Here is a 12,434-nt window from a genome sequence, read left to right as displayed (position 1 = left end):
TAATTTCACAATTCTGTGCAAAAATTACAAAACTAATTTTCTAAAGAATATCTCTTAAAAAGCATCAAGTCACAAGATTTAAAATTTCCCTTTGGGAAATTTACCAATTAAAATAGCAACCTTATGTTACTTCAATGACTGGTTTTTCAATATAGTTTCTATAAAGAGTGTTTTTTTTGTTTTGTTTTGTTTTTTATTAAATTCAGTTTTATTGAAATACATTCACACACCATACAATCATCCATGGTATACAATCCACTGTCCACAGTATGATAACATAGTTATGCGTTATCACCACAATCTATCTCTGAACATTTTCCTTACATCAGAAAGAACCAGAGCAAGAATAAAAAATAAAAGTGAAAAAAGAACACCCTAATCATCCCCCCCATCCCACCCCATTTGTCCTTTAGTTTTTATCCCCAGTTTTCTACTCATCCATCCATGAACTGGATAAAGGGAGTATGATCCACAGGGTTTTCACAATCACTCTATCACCCCTTGTAAGCTACACTGTTATACAATCATCTATAAGAGCCAACGCTACTGGGTTGCAGTTTGATAGTTTCAGGTATTTACTTCTAGCTGTTCCAATACATTAAAACCTAAAAAGTATTATCTATATAGTGCATAAGAATGTCCACTAGAGTGACCTCTCAACTCTATTTGAAATCTCTCAGCCACTGAGACTATTATAAAGAGTGTTTTTAAAATTAAAACATTATATTTACTTAGAAGCATTCAGAGTGTCAACAAAACAGCAGCAACTTATTTTTTTTTACAATTACAGAGTGATACTCAGTTAACAGAATGACAGTTATTTCAGATAAGTTGCATCAGAGACAAGAGAAGATGAAAAGATTACCATCCCACATATAACTAATTTATGCTGTGCACCAGCAAGAACCTGCCTTAAATTTCCATGCCAATTTACAGTCCCCATATTGTACCAGGCAAGGTTAATGGCTGTTGAAAAGACCATCAGGACAGGACTATATAAAGACACATTTGGTAGTGTGTTAAGTATAGTAAAAAAAAAGACAGTGTACAGTTTAAAAACAAATCTTACACAGCCTTGCATTTCAATTCTTTTCTTTAGAAGTAGTGAGTTGTGCACAGGAGAGTTAAATGCTTTATAGACAAGGAAAAACAAACTGGGCTACAACCAACTTATTCATCATCATCATCTTCTTCTTCTTCATCTTTGTCTTGTTCATCTTCCTTCTCCTCATCTTCCTCATATTCTTCCTCTTCCCTCTCTTCCTTCTTTTTCTTGCTTTTTTTCAGCCTTGGAGCCTCTCCTTCTTGCCACATCAGGCTTTCCTCTAGCCTCGTATGCAGCAATGTCTTTTTTGTATTTCTCCTTCAGCTTAACAGCCTTCTTTTCATGAGGCTGCCCGTCATCCACAGGTGTGTTATTCCACACCTTTCGCAGTTTCTTTGCAACATTGACAAATGGATAGGCCACAATATTCACCTTAGATTTTGGGGCAATACCGAGAACAAACAAGAAAAAGGCCGAAGGAGGCCTCTTGGATGCATTGGGATCCTTGAACTCCTTTTTTGTTTCTCCTTCAGGATGGATATTTTCTTTCATAATGTGCCTTGTCCGCCTTGGTCATGATTTCAAATTTTCCTTTCTCTTTAGCAGGAATGGTCTTCACCTCTCTGAGTACTTCTCTGAAAACTCTGAAAAGTCCAGCTGTTCCTTCTTGTGCTCCTCCCAGCAAATTTGCACCAAGAATGCATATGATAACATTTTGCCTCTAGGCTTCTTAGGGTCTTCTTTGCCCATGTCTGGTTGTTTTTCATCAGCGAGGCCCAGTGTCACCCAGCACCCACCTGGCTCTCACTTGCCCTGCTCTGTCATTATGGAGCTCAATGTACTGCAATGGCTGTATCCATAAAGAGTTTAAACACACATTAAGGAACCTACTTGCAACAGAATAATCAACATTTTCTTATGCAAGTATATGCTTTACTGACTCCTTAAAATCATGAGACAGCTTTGTCATTAGAAGAAAAAATACATAGTTTCACAGAGCATTTGGAATTAAAATTAATTTTATTTCCTTACTTTCTGTGTCCACCAAAATATTTCCCATGTATAAAAGACTTATAATTCACAGCAGGGAAGACACAATTATTTTTATAATGGTATCTAGTCAGCTCTGGAAGCCTTTTATATGCTTCCTGGCAATGTTAAAGAAATCATAAAGTCTTTATAGTTGTTACTGTTCTTCTACCACTCACTGTTACCACATTTGAATTCTACCTTCACTTATCCAACTTTGGAGTAAAGCTCCTCCTTTAAAGATATTCCAGCCAGATGATCAGTCATCTGCTGAGAATGATTAGAGGTTTTCTAGGCATGCTAGGGCTTCCTCTAAAATGTTGTTTCTGCCTTATATCTTTTTGAATGATATTCCTTCAACTGTGATGTACTGTAAGTTTCAAGTGCTTCCAAGGGCTTATTATTATGGTAATAAGGAGAGCAAAGAGAAGAAAGATTGTAAGAGGGAACCTCCTGCTTGCATTTTTCACAAAATCAGATTTGATATAGGAGTATACTCTGAGATATGGAAAGGGAATATTTTAGCGATTTTGTTAATAACCACATTTGTATTTTAATATCTTGGCAATGAGAGTATTCTTATTATAAAGTAATTCTCTATTTGTTTTTCAGTAACTTGATCAAAGTGTGACTATAGTATTTCTTTTTTTTTTTTTTCCTTTTCCTGTAAAATAAAATACAGATATATAAAACTAAAGGAAACAAATGCACAGCTAGTGAATAATTACGAGAATAGGAGACTACCCTTGTAACCATCACCCAGGTCAAAAAATAGAAGTTTCTCAGCCATCTTAGCCCTACCTTTTCCCTCATTCAAGTCATTATCCCTCCATCCAATCAAAAATAACCAGTATTTCGGCTTTTATAATAATCACTTCTCTGCTTCTCTTTTTTATCACCTAACTGTGCATTCTTAGACACTTTAGCTTAATCTACCCATTTTTTTTAACTTGTTAAATCTCCTTTAATCTACAAGTTTCCCTTCCATTCATTTATATTCCTTATGATTTATCTGTTGAGGAACCTAGGACACTTGACCTGTATAATTTCCCGTGGTGTAGTTCAATATGTTCCTCTGAGCTCTGTATTTTCCATAAAAATCAGCAGCTGGATCCAGAGGATTGATCAATTCCCATTCTTTCCATTTGGCAAGTCTATAGTCTTGTAAATAGAAGGCACATAAATGTCTGGTCTTCACAGTTAATTAATGTTAGATGCCTAGAACCATTAATACCATAGGAGTTGAAAAATGGTAATATTTTTATTTATTTATTTTTTTTTTTAATTCAGTTTTATTGAAATATATTCACAAACCATACAGTCATCCATGGTATACAATCAACTGTTCACAGTATGATCATATAGTTATGCGTTCATCACCACAATCTATTTCTGAACATTTTCCTTACATCAGAAAGAATCAGAATAAGAATAAAAAATAAAAGTGAAAAGAGAATACCCAAACCCTCCCCCCATCCCACCCTATTTCTCATTTAGTTTTTACTCCCATTTTTCTACTGATTTTTTTTCAATTTTTTAACTTTGTGTATCAAAAAATTAAAAACAAACAGGCAAACAACAACCAAAAAAACCCCACAACATTTCAAACAAAGCAATGGATTAAGGAAAACAAATAACCTAAAATACCTACTTTGCTTCCAATATGTTCCTACCATACCCCAAGAAAATTAATAAACCATGTCCAAACAGAGGAGTAAGAAAAACAAATAATCTAAAATAACTACATTGCTTCCAACATGTTCCTACCATACCCCAAGAAAATTAACAACCCCTAAGAAAACAAAGGAATAAGAGAAAAAAAAACCTAAAATAACTCTATTGCTTCCAACATGATCTTACTATATGCAAGAAAGTTTACAAACCATAATCATTCCTGAGCATTCCCATAACATTGAGATTACCCTCCATAGTTTATCTGTTCTTATTAGATTATCATTCCCCCTCCACTAACTGGTATCTCTAGGTCCCCTACATTCTACAGTATAAAACACTGAACATTTTTCACAGAATTCACATTAGTGGTAACATACAATAACTCCCTTTTTGTGCCTGGCTTATTTTGCTCAGCATTATGTCTTTCTTTTTTTTTTTTTTTTTTTAATCTTCATTTTATTGAGATATATTCATATACCACGCAGTCATACAAAACCAATCGTACTTTCAGTTGTTCACAGTACCATTACATAGTTGTACATTCATCACCCAAATCAATCCCTGACACCTTCATTAGCACACACACAAGAATAACAAGAATAATAATTAGAGTGAAAAAGAGCAATTGAAGTAAAAAAGAACACTGGGTACCTTTGTCTGTTTGTTTCCTTCCCCTATTTTTCTACTCATCCATCCATAAACTAGACAAAGTGGAGTGTGGTCCTTATGGCTTTCCCAATCCCCTTGTCACCCCTCATAAGCTACATTATTATACAACTGTCTTTGAGATTCATGGGTTCTGGGTTGTAGTTTGATAGTTTCAGGTATCCACCACCAGCTACCCCAATTCTTTAGAACCTAAAAAGGGTTGTCTAAAGTGTGCGTAAGAGTGCCCACCAGAGTGACCTCTCGGCTCCTTTTGGAATCTCTCTGCCACTGAAGCTTATTTCATTTCCTTTCACATCCCCCTTTTGGTCAAGAAGATGTTCTCCGTCCCACGATGCCAGGTCTACATTCCTCCCCGGGAGTCATATTCCACGTTGCCAGGGAGATTCACTCCCCTGGGTGTCTGATCCCACGTAGGGGGGAGGGCAGTGATTTCACCTTTCAAGTTGGCTTAGCTAGAGAGACAGGGCCACATCTGAGCAACAAAGAGGCATTTGGGAGGAGGCTCTTCGGCATAACCATAGGGAGGCCTAGCCTCTCCTTTGCAGCAACCGTCTTCCCAAGGGTAAAACCTGTGGTAGAGGGCTCAACCCATCAAACCACCAGTCCCCTATGTCTGTGGTCATGTTAGCAACCATGGAGGTAGGGTAGGCGAATACCCCTGCATTCTCCACAGGCTCCTCAAGGGGGTACTGCATCTTTTTTTTTTCCTGGATTTTTTTTTTTTTTTTTAACTTTCCCTTCTTTTTTAAATCAACTGTATGAAAAAAAAGTTAAAAAGAAAACAAACATACAACAAAAGAACATTTCAAAGAGACCATAACAAGGGAGTAAGAAAAAGACAACTAACCTAAGATAACTGCTTAACTTCCAACATGTTCCTACTTTACCCCAAGAAAGTTACCTAATATAGCAACATTTCTGTGAACTAGCTCCTACTATATCCATCAGAAATTAACAGACCATAGTCATTCCTGGGCATCCCCAGAACATTAAATAGCTTATCTGTTCTTCTTGGATTATTGTTCCCGCTTCCTTAATTGCTCTCTATTGCTAGTTCCCCTACATTCTACATTATAAGCCATTTGTTTTATATTTTTCAAAGTTCACATTAGTGGTAGCATATAATATTTCTCTTTTTGTGCCTGGCTTATTTCGCTTAGCATTATGTCTTCAAGGTTAATCCATGTTGTCATATGTTTCACGAGATCGTTCCTTCTTACTGCCGCGTAGTATTCCATCGTGTGTATATACCACATTTTATTTATCCACTCATCTGTTGAAGGACATTTGGGTTGTTTCCATCTTTTGGCAATTGTGAATAATGCTGCTATGAACATTGGCGTGCAGATATCTGTTCGTGTCACTGCTTTCCGATCTTCCGGGTATATACCGAGAAGTGCAATCGCTGGGTCGAATGGTAACTCTATATCTAGTTTTCTAAGGAACTGCCAGACTGACTTCCAGAGTGGCTGAACCATTATACAGCCCCACCAACAGTGAATAAGAGTTCCAATTTCTCCACATCCCCTCCAGCATTTGTAGTTTCCTGTTTGTTTAATGGCAGCCATTCTAACCGGTGTTAGATGGTATCCCATTGTGGTCTTAATTTGCATCTCTCTAATAGCTAGTGAAGCTGAACATTTTTTCATGTGTTTCTTGGCCATTTGTATTTCCTCTTCAGAGAACTGTCTTTTCATATCTTTTGCCCATTTTATAATTGGGCTGACTATACTATTGTCATTGAGTTGTAGGATTTCTTTATATATGGAAGATACCAGTCTTTTGTCAGATACATGGTTTCCAAAAATTTTTTCCCATTGAGTTGGCTGCCTCTTTACCTTTTTGAGAAATTCCTTTGAGGTGCAGAAACTTCTAAGCTTGAGGAGTTCCCATTTATCTATTTTTTCTTTTGTTGCTTGTGCTTTGGGTGTAAAGTCTAGGAAGTGGCCGCCTAATGCAAGGTCTTGAAGATGTTTTCCTACATTATCTTCTAGGAGTTTTATGGTACTTTCTTTTATATTGAGATCTTTGGTCCATTTTGAGTTAATTTTTGTGTAGGGTGTGAGGTAGGGGTCCTCTTTCATTCTTTTGGATATGGATATCCAACTCTCCCAGCCCCATTTGTTGAAAAGACCATTATGGCTCAGTTCAGTAACTTTGGGGGCCTTATCAAAGATCAGTCAGCCATAGATCTGAGGGTCTATCTCTGAATTCTCAATTCGATTCCATTGATCTATATGTCTATCTTTGTGCCAGTACCATGCTGTTTTGGCAACTGTGGCTTTATAATAAGCTTCAAAGTCAGGGAGTGTAAGTCCTCCCACTTCGTTTTTCTTTTTTAGAGTGTCTTTAGCAATTCGAGGCATCTTCCCTTTCCAAATAAATTTGATAACTAGCTTTTCCAAGTCTGCAAAGTAGGTTGTTGGAATTTTGATTGGGATTGCATTGAATCTGTAGATGAGTTTGGGTAGAATTGACATCTTAATGACATTTAGTCTTCCTATCCATGAACATGGAATATTTTTCCATCTTTGAAGGTCCCCTTCTATTTCTTTTAGTAGAGTTATGTAGTTTTCTTTGTATACGTCTTTTACATCTTTGGTTAAGTTTATTCCTAGGTACTTGATTTTTTTAGTTGCTATTGAAAATGGTATCTTTTTCTTGAGTGTCTCTTCAGTTTGTTCATTTCTAGCATATAGAAACATTACTGACTTATGTGCATTAACCTTGTATCCCGCTACTTTGCTAAATTTGTTTATTAGCTCTAGTAGCTGTATCGTCGATTTCTCAGGGTTTTCTAGATATAAGATCATATCATCTGCAAACAATGACAGTTTTACTTCTTCTTTTCCAATTTGGATGCCTTTTATTTCTTTGTCTTGCCGGATTGCCCTGGCTAGCACTTCCAGCACAATGTTGAATAACAGTGGTGATAGCGGGCATCCTTGTCTTGTTCCTGATCTTAGAGGGAAGGCTTTCAGTCTCTCTCCATTGAGTACTATGCTGGCTGTGGGTTTTTCATATATGCTCTTTATCATGTTGAGGAAGTTTCCTTCAATTCCTACCTTTTGAAGTGTTTTTATCAAAAACGGATGTTGGATTTTGTCAAATGCATTTTTAGCATCTATTGAGATGATCAATTGATTTTTCCCTTTTGACTTGTTAATGTGTTGTAGTACATTGATTGATTTTCTTATGTTGAACCATCCTTGCATGCCTGGAATAAACCCCACTTGGTCATGGTGTATGATTTTTTTAATGTGTCTTTGGATTCGATTTGCAAGTATTTTGTTGAGGATTTTTGCATCTATATTCATTAGGGAGATTGGCCGGTAGTTTTCCTTTTTTGTAGCATCTTTGCCTGGTTTTGGTATTAGGTTGATGTCAGCTTCATAAAATGAGTTAGGTAGAATTCCATTTTCTTCAATGTTTTGAAAGAGTTTGAGTAAGATTGGTGTCAGTTCTTTCTGGAAAGTTTGGTAGAATTCCCCTGTGAAGCCATCTGGCCCTGGGCATTTATTTGTGGGAAGATTTTTGATGACTGATTGGATCTCTTTGCTTGTGATGGGTTGGTTGAGGTCTTCTATTTCTTCTCTGGTCAGTCTAGGTTGTTCATATGTTTCCAGGAAATTGTCCATTTCCTCTACATTCTCCAGTTTGTTGCCATACAGTTGTTCATAATATCCTCTTATAATTTTTTTAATTTCTTCAGGATCTGCAGTTATGTCACCTTTTTCATTCATTATTTTGTTTATATGGGTCTTCTCTCTTTTTGATTTTGTCAGTCTAGCTAGGGGCTTGTCAATCTTGTTGATCTTCTCAAAGAACCAACTTTTGGTGATATTTATCCTCTCTATTGTTTTTTTGTTCTCTATGTCATTTATTTCTGCTTTAATCCTTGTTATTTCTTTTCTTCTACTTGCTTTAGGATTGGTTTGCTGTTCATTTTCTAGCTTCTCCAGTTGATCCATTAGTTCTTTGATTTTGGCTCTTTCTTCCTTTTTAATATATGTGTTTAGTGCTATAAATTTCCCCCTTAGCACTGCTTTTGCTGCATCCCATAGGTTTTGGTATGTTGTGTTCTCATTTTCATTCATCCCTATATATTTAGCAATTTATCTTGCTATTTCTTCTTTAACCCACTGATTGTTTAGGAGTGTGTTGTTTAACCTCCAGGTATTTGTGAATTTTCTAAGTCTCTGATGGTTATTGACTTCTAATTGTATTCCATTGTGGTCAGAGAATGTGCTTTGAATAATTTCAATCTTTTTAAATTTATTGAGGCTTGTTTTATGTCCCAGCATATGATCTATTCTGGAGAAAGTTCCATGAGCACTAGAAAAGTATGTGTATCCTGGTGATTTGGGGTGTAATGTCCTGTATATGTCTGTTAAATCTAATTCATTTATCAGATTGTTTAGGTTTTCAATTTCCTTATTGGTCTTCTGTCTGGTTGATCTATCTATAGGAGAGAGTGATGTGTTGAAGTCTCCCACAATTATTGTGGAAACATCAATTGCTTCCTTTAGTTTTGCCAGTGTTTCTCTCATGTATTTTGTGGCACCTTGATTGGGTGCATAGACATTTACGATTGTTATTTCTTCTTGCGGAATTGCCCCTTTTATTAGTACGTAGTGGCCTTCTTTGTCTCTCAAAACATCCCTGCATTTGAAGTCTATTTTATCTGAGATTAATATTGCTACACCTGCTTTCTTTTGGCTGTAGCTTGCATGAAATATTTTTTTCCATCCTTTCACTTTCAGTTTCTTTGTGTCCCTGTGTCTAAGATGAGTCTCTTGTATGCAACATATTGATGGTTCATTTTTTTTTTTGATCCATTCTACGAATCTATATCTTTTAATTGGGGAGTTTAATCCATTTACATTCAACGTTATAACCGTGAAGGCATTTCTTGAATCAGCCATCTTATCGTTTGGTTTATGTTTGTCATATTTTTCCCCTCTGTCTATTAATATCCTTTATTGTACCCATACCGAATCTCTTTAGTACTGAACCTTTCTCCAAGTCTCTCTGTCCTTTCTTTGTTTCTCTGTCTGTAGGGCTCCCTTGAGTATCTCCAGTAGGGCAGGTCTCTTGTTAGCAAATTCTCTCAGCATTTGTTTGTCTGTGAAAAATTTAAGCTCTCCCTCAAATTTGAAGGAGAGCTTTGCTGGATAAAGTTTCCTTGGCTGGAAATTTTTCTCACTCAGAATTTTAAATATATCGTGCCACTGCCTTCTTGCCTCCATGGTGGCTGCTGAGTGGTCACTACTTAGTCTTATGCTGTTTCCTTTGTATGTGGTGAATTGCTTTTCTCTTGCTGCTTTCAGAACTTGCTCCTTCTCTTCTGTGTTTGATAGTGTGATCAGTATATGTCTCGGAGTGGGTTTATTTGGATTTATTCTATTTGGAGTTCGCTGAGCATTTATGATTTGTGTATTTATGTTGTTTAGAAGATTTGGGAAGTTTTCCCCAACAATTTCTTTGAATACTCTTCCTAGACCTTTACCCTTTTCTTCCCCTTCTGGGACACCAATGAGTCTTATATTTGGACGTTTCATATTATCTATCATATCCCTGAGGTCCATTTCGAGGTTTTCAATTTTTTTCCCCATTCTTTCTTTTATGCTTTCATTTTCCATTCTGTCATCTTCGAGGTCACTGATTCGTTGTTCAACTTCCTCTAGTCTTGTACTATGAGTGTCCAGAATCTTTTTAATTTGGTCAACAGTTTCTTTAATTTCCATAAGATCATCCATTTTTTTATTTAGTCTTGCAATGTCTTCTTTATGCTCTTCTAGGGTCTTCTTGATTTCCTTTATCTCCCGTACTATGGTCTCATTGTTCATCTTTAGTTCTTTGAGTAGCTGCTCTAGGTGCTGTGTCTCTTCTGGTCTTTTGGTTTGGGTGCTTGGGCTTGGGTTATCCATATCGTCTGGTTTTTTCATATGCTTTATAATTTTCTGTTGTTTTTGGCCTCATGGCATTTGCTGAACTTGATAGGGTTCTTTTAGGATTTGTAGACCAATTGAAGTCCTTATCTCTAATTTATCAGATCTACAGCTTCGTGGAGTACACTTTCTCTAACTAACCAGCAGGTGGCGTCCACGAGCCACCTGTTCTCCACAAGCCAGTTCTCCCCTGCTTAGCCTTTTTGGTGAGTGGGGAAGTGAGTCTTGTGGGGTCCAATTGGTGTACCAAGCTTGCGTGTGTAGTTGGTGTTGCCTGCCCTGTATATGGGGCGTGTTTCTGGGCAGTCAGGGAGGGGGCGGTGGCTCTAACAATCAAATCTCCCTGGTGATCCTAGATTTTTAAAGCTGCTGCAATAGTCTAATCCTTCAGTTCAGTCCTGCCACAGTTTGTCTCTGACACTGACCCACAAGTCCTTGGTATTGGCGTATGGCTCCTGAGACTTGCAAGTGGGCCCCTCTTCCAGGCCATGCACCCCGGGTCCTCTGTTGAGGGATGACTGTGCTATGTCACAGGTGAGTGCCGTCCCCACAGGGCAGTTCTGGGCTGCTGGGCTGTGTAGGGAGGCTCCCAGTCTGCTGAAATGATGGCTGAATGGGGCTTTGTTAATTCACACTGCTCTACCTTCCCAACTCTGGGACAATCAGCTGAGGTTGCAGGGAAGGCTAATGTCTACGCCCAGTTTTGTGGTGTGTGCCTGTTATTTGAAGCACTTCCGTCACACTGGGTTGTCTGGGGCAGTTCTGGGCTATGGGGCTGGCAATGGGCAGGAGTGTTTCCTGTCCACCAGGATGATGGCTGTGAGTGGACACCCCCCTTTTCTTGGGAAGTTGTGGTGTTCAGTGAATTTTCTCAGCCACTGGATTATTGCGTTTTGTCTCAGAGCTCTCCTAGTTCTGCTCTTGACTTGACCTGCCCAAATAGCAAGTCTTTGAAGCTTTCTGTATTGGGCTTCTTAGAGTAATTGTTTTAGAAAAAGAAAAAAGGATTAAAAAAAAAAAAGCAAAAAAAAAACGGGCCCTCCTCAGAGATCTAATGGGTTTTTGAAATGCTAAGAGACAAAGCAACCATGGCCATTAAGGAAAGGTCCACAGGGCAGAGAGATCAGCTTTTCTTCGGGATTTGCATATGTGCCTCAGGGCCCTTCCCCTTTCTATGTTCACCAGAACTCCAAAAATCCTCCGCTTTTATTTTGGAGTTTTTCGTGTTGTTTTTTTTCTATGCCTGTCTCCTCTCTGCTGGGCTGGCTGCTCTCAGAGTCTCTGGTGTCTGGTCTCAGTCTATCTATGGTTGGAGTTTGAATCAGTAGAATGAGTTTCCGATAAGAGCTGCCACTGCAGTTCTCCCTTCTCCTTCCCGGAGCTGACAGCCCTTCCTTCCCCGGGACTGAGCCTGGCAGGGAGGGGCGCGGGTCCCCTGGCCGCAAAAACTTACAGATTTCGCTGATCTCAGCAGTTCCACGTTTTCATGAGTGTTGTATGAAGTATGCCCAAAGTCAGATTGCTCTGTGGTGTCCAGTCCACGCAGTTCCTGGCTTTCTACCTACTTTCCTGGAGGAGTAACTAAAACATACAGCTCACCAGTCTGCCATCTTGCCCCGCCCACCACATAGCGGTAATATTTTAATTCTATGATTTTTTACTTTTATTTTCTGGAATCATTGTTCAAAGAAAGACTTTCCTTCATCTATTATTTGATTCTCCAGTGGTACAGTTCATAACAGAAAAATGAACTATATTTATCTATCCTTTTATCTACTCAGTTTTTAAAAAATGAATTGGTTCTCAGTCAACCTCAACCCACTTTAGATATACAATGTCAAACTATATAACCATTATATACTACGGTCTCTTACATTTAGCTGTGATTTAGTTTTATTTCTGCAAGTAACGTATGTTTGACGCTCACCATCAGTTCTTATACTGAAGTTTCTTTAGCCATTTTGACTGTCTGAAGCTCATTCTCTAGCATATTCCTTACAAAGGGTTAATGGAAACACTATTCTCTGACTTCTTTTATGTTGATAACAGTGTGTGTCTTTAATATT

The 12,434-nt window shown here is 37.9% G+C and overlaps 1 protein-coding gene and 1 pseudogene across 1 annotated transcript in view; one reads left to right on the top strand and one right to left on the bottom strand.

Moving 5' to 3' along the window:
• Positions 1–12,434, top strand: part of ROBO1 (roundabout guidance receptor 1) — a 1,249,229-nt gene that overhangs the window by 744,613 nt on the left and 492,182 nt on the right.
• On the bottom strand, positions 1,171–1,795 carry LOC119531917 (annotated as a pseudogene).

This window comes from Choloepus didactylus, chromosome 1, assembly GCF_015220235.1.
Source record: "Choloepus didactylus isolate mChoDid1 chromosome 1, mChoDid1.pri, whole genome shotgun sequence".
NCBI classification, from domain to species: Eukaryota; Metazoa; Chordata; class Mammalia; order Pilosa; family Megalonychidae; genus Choloepus; species Choloepus didactylus.
This window is presented reverse-complemented; position numbering and strand designations above follow the sequence as displayed.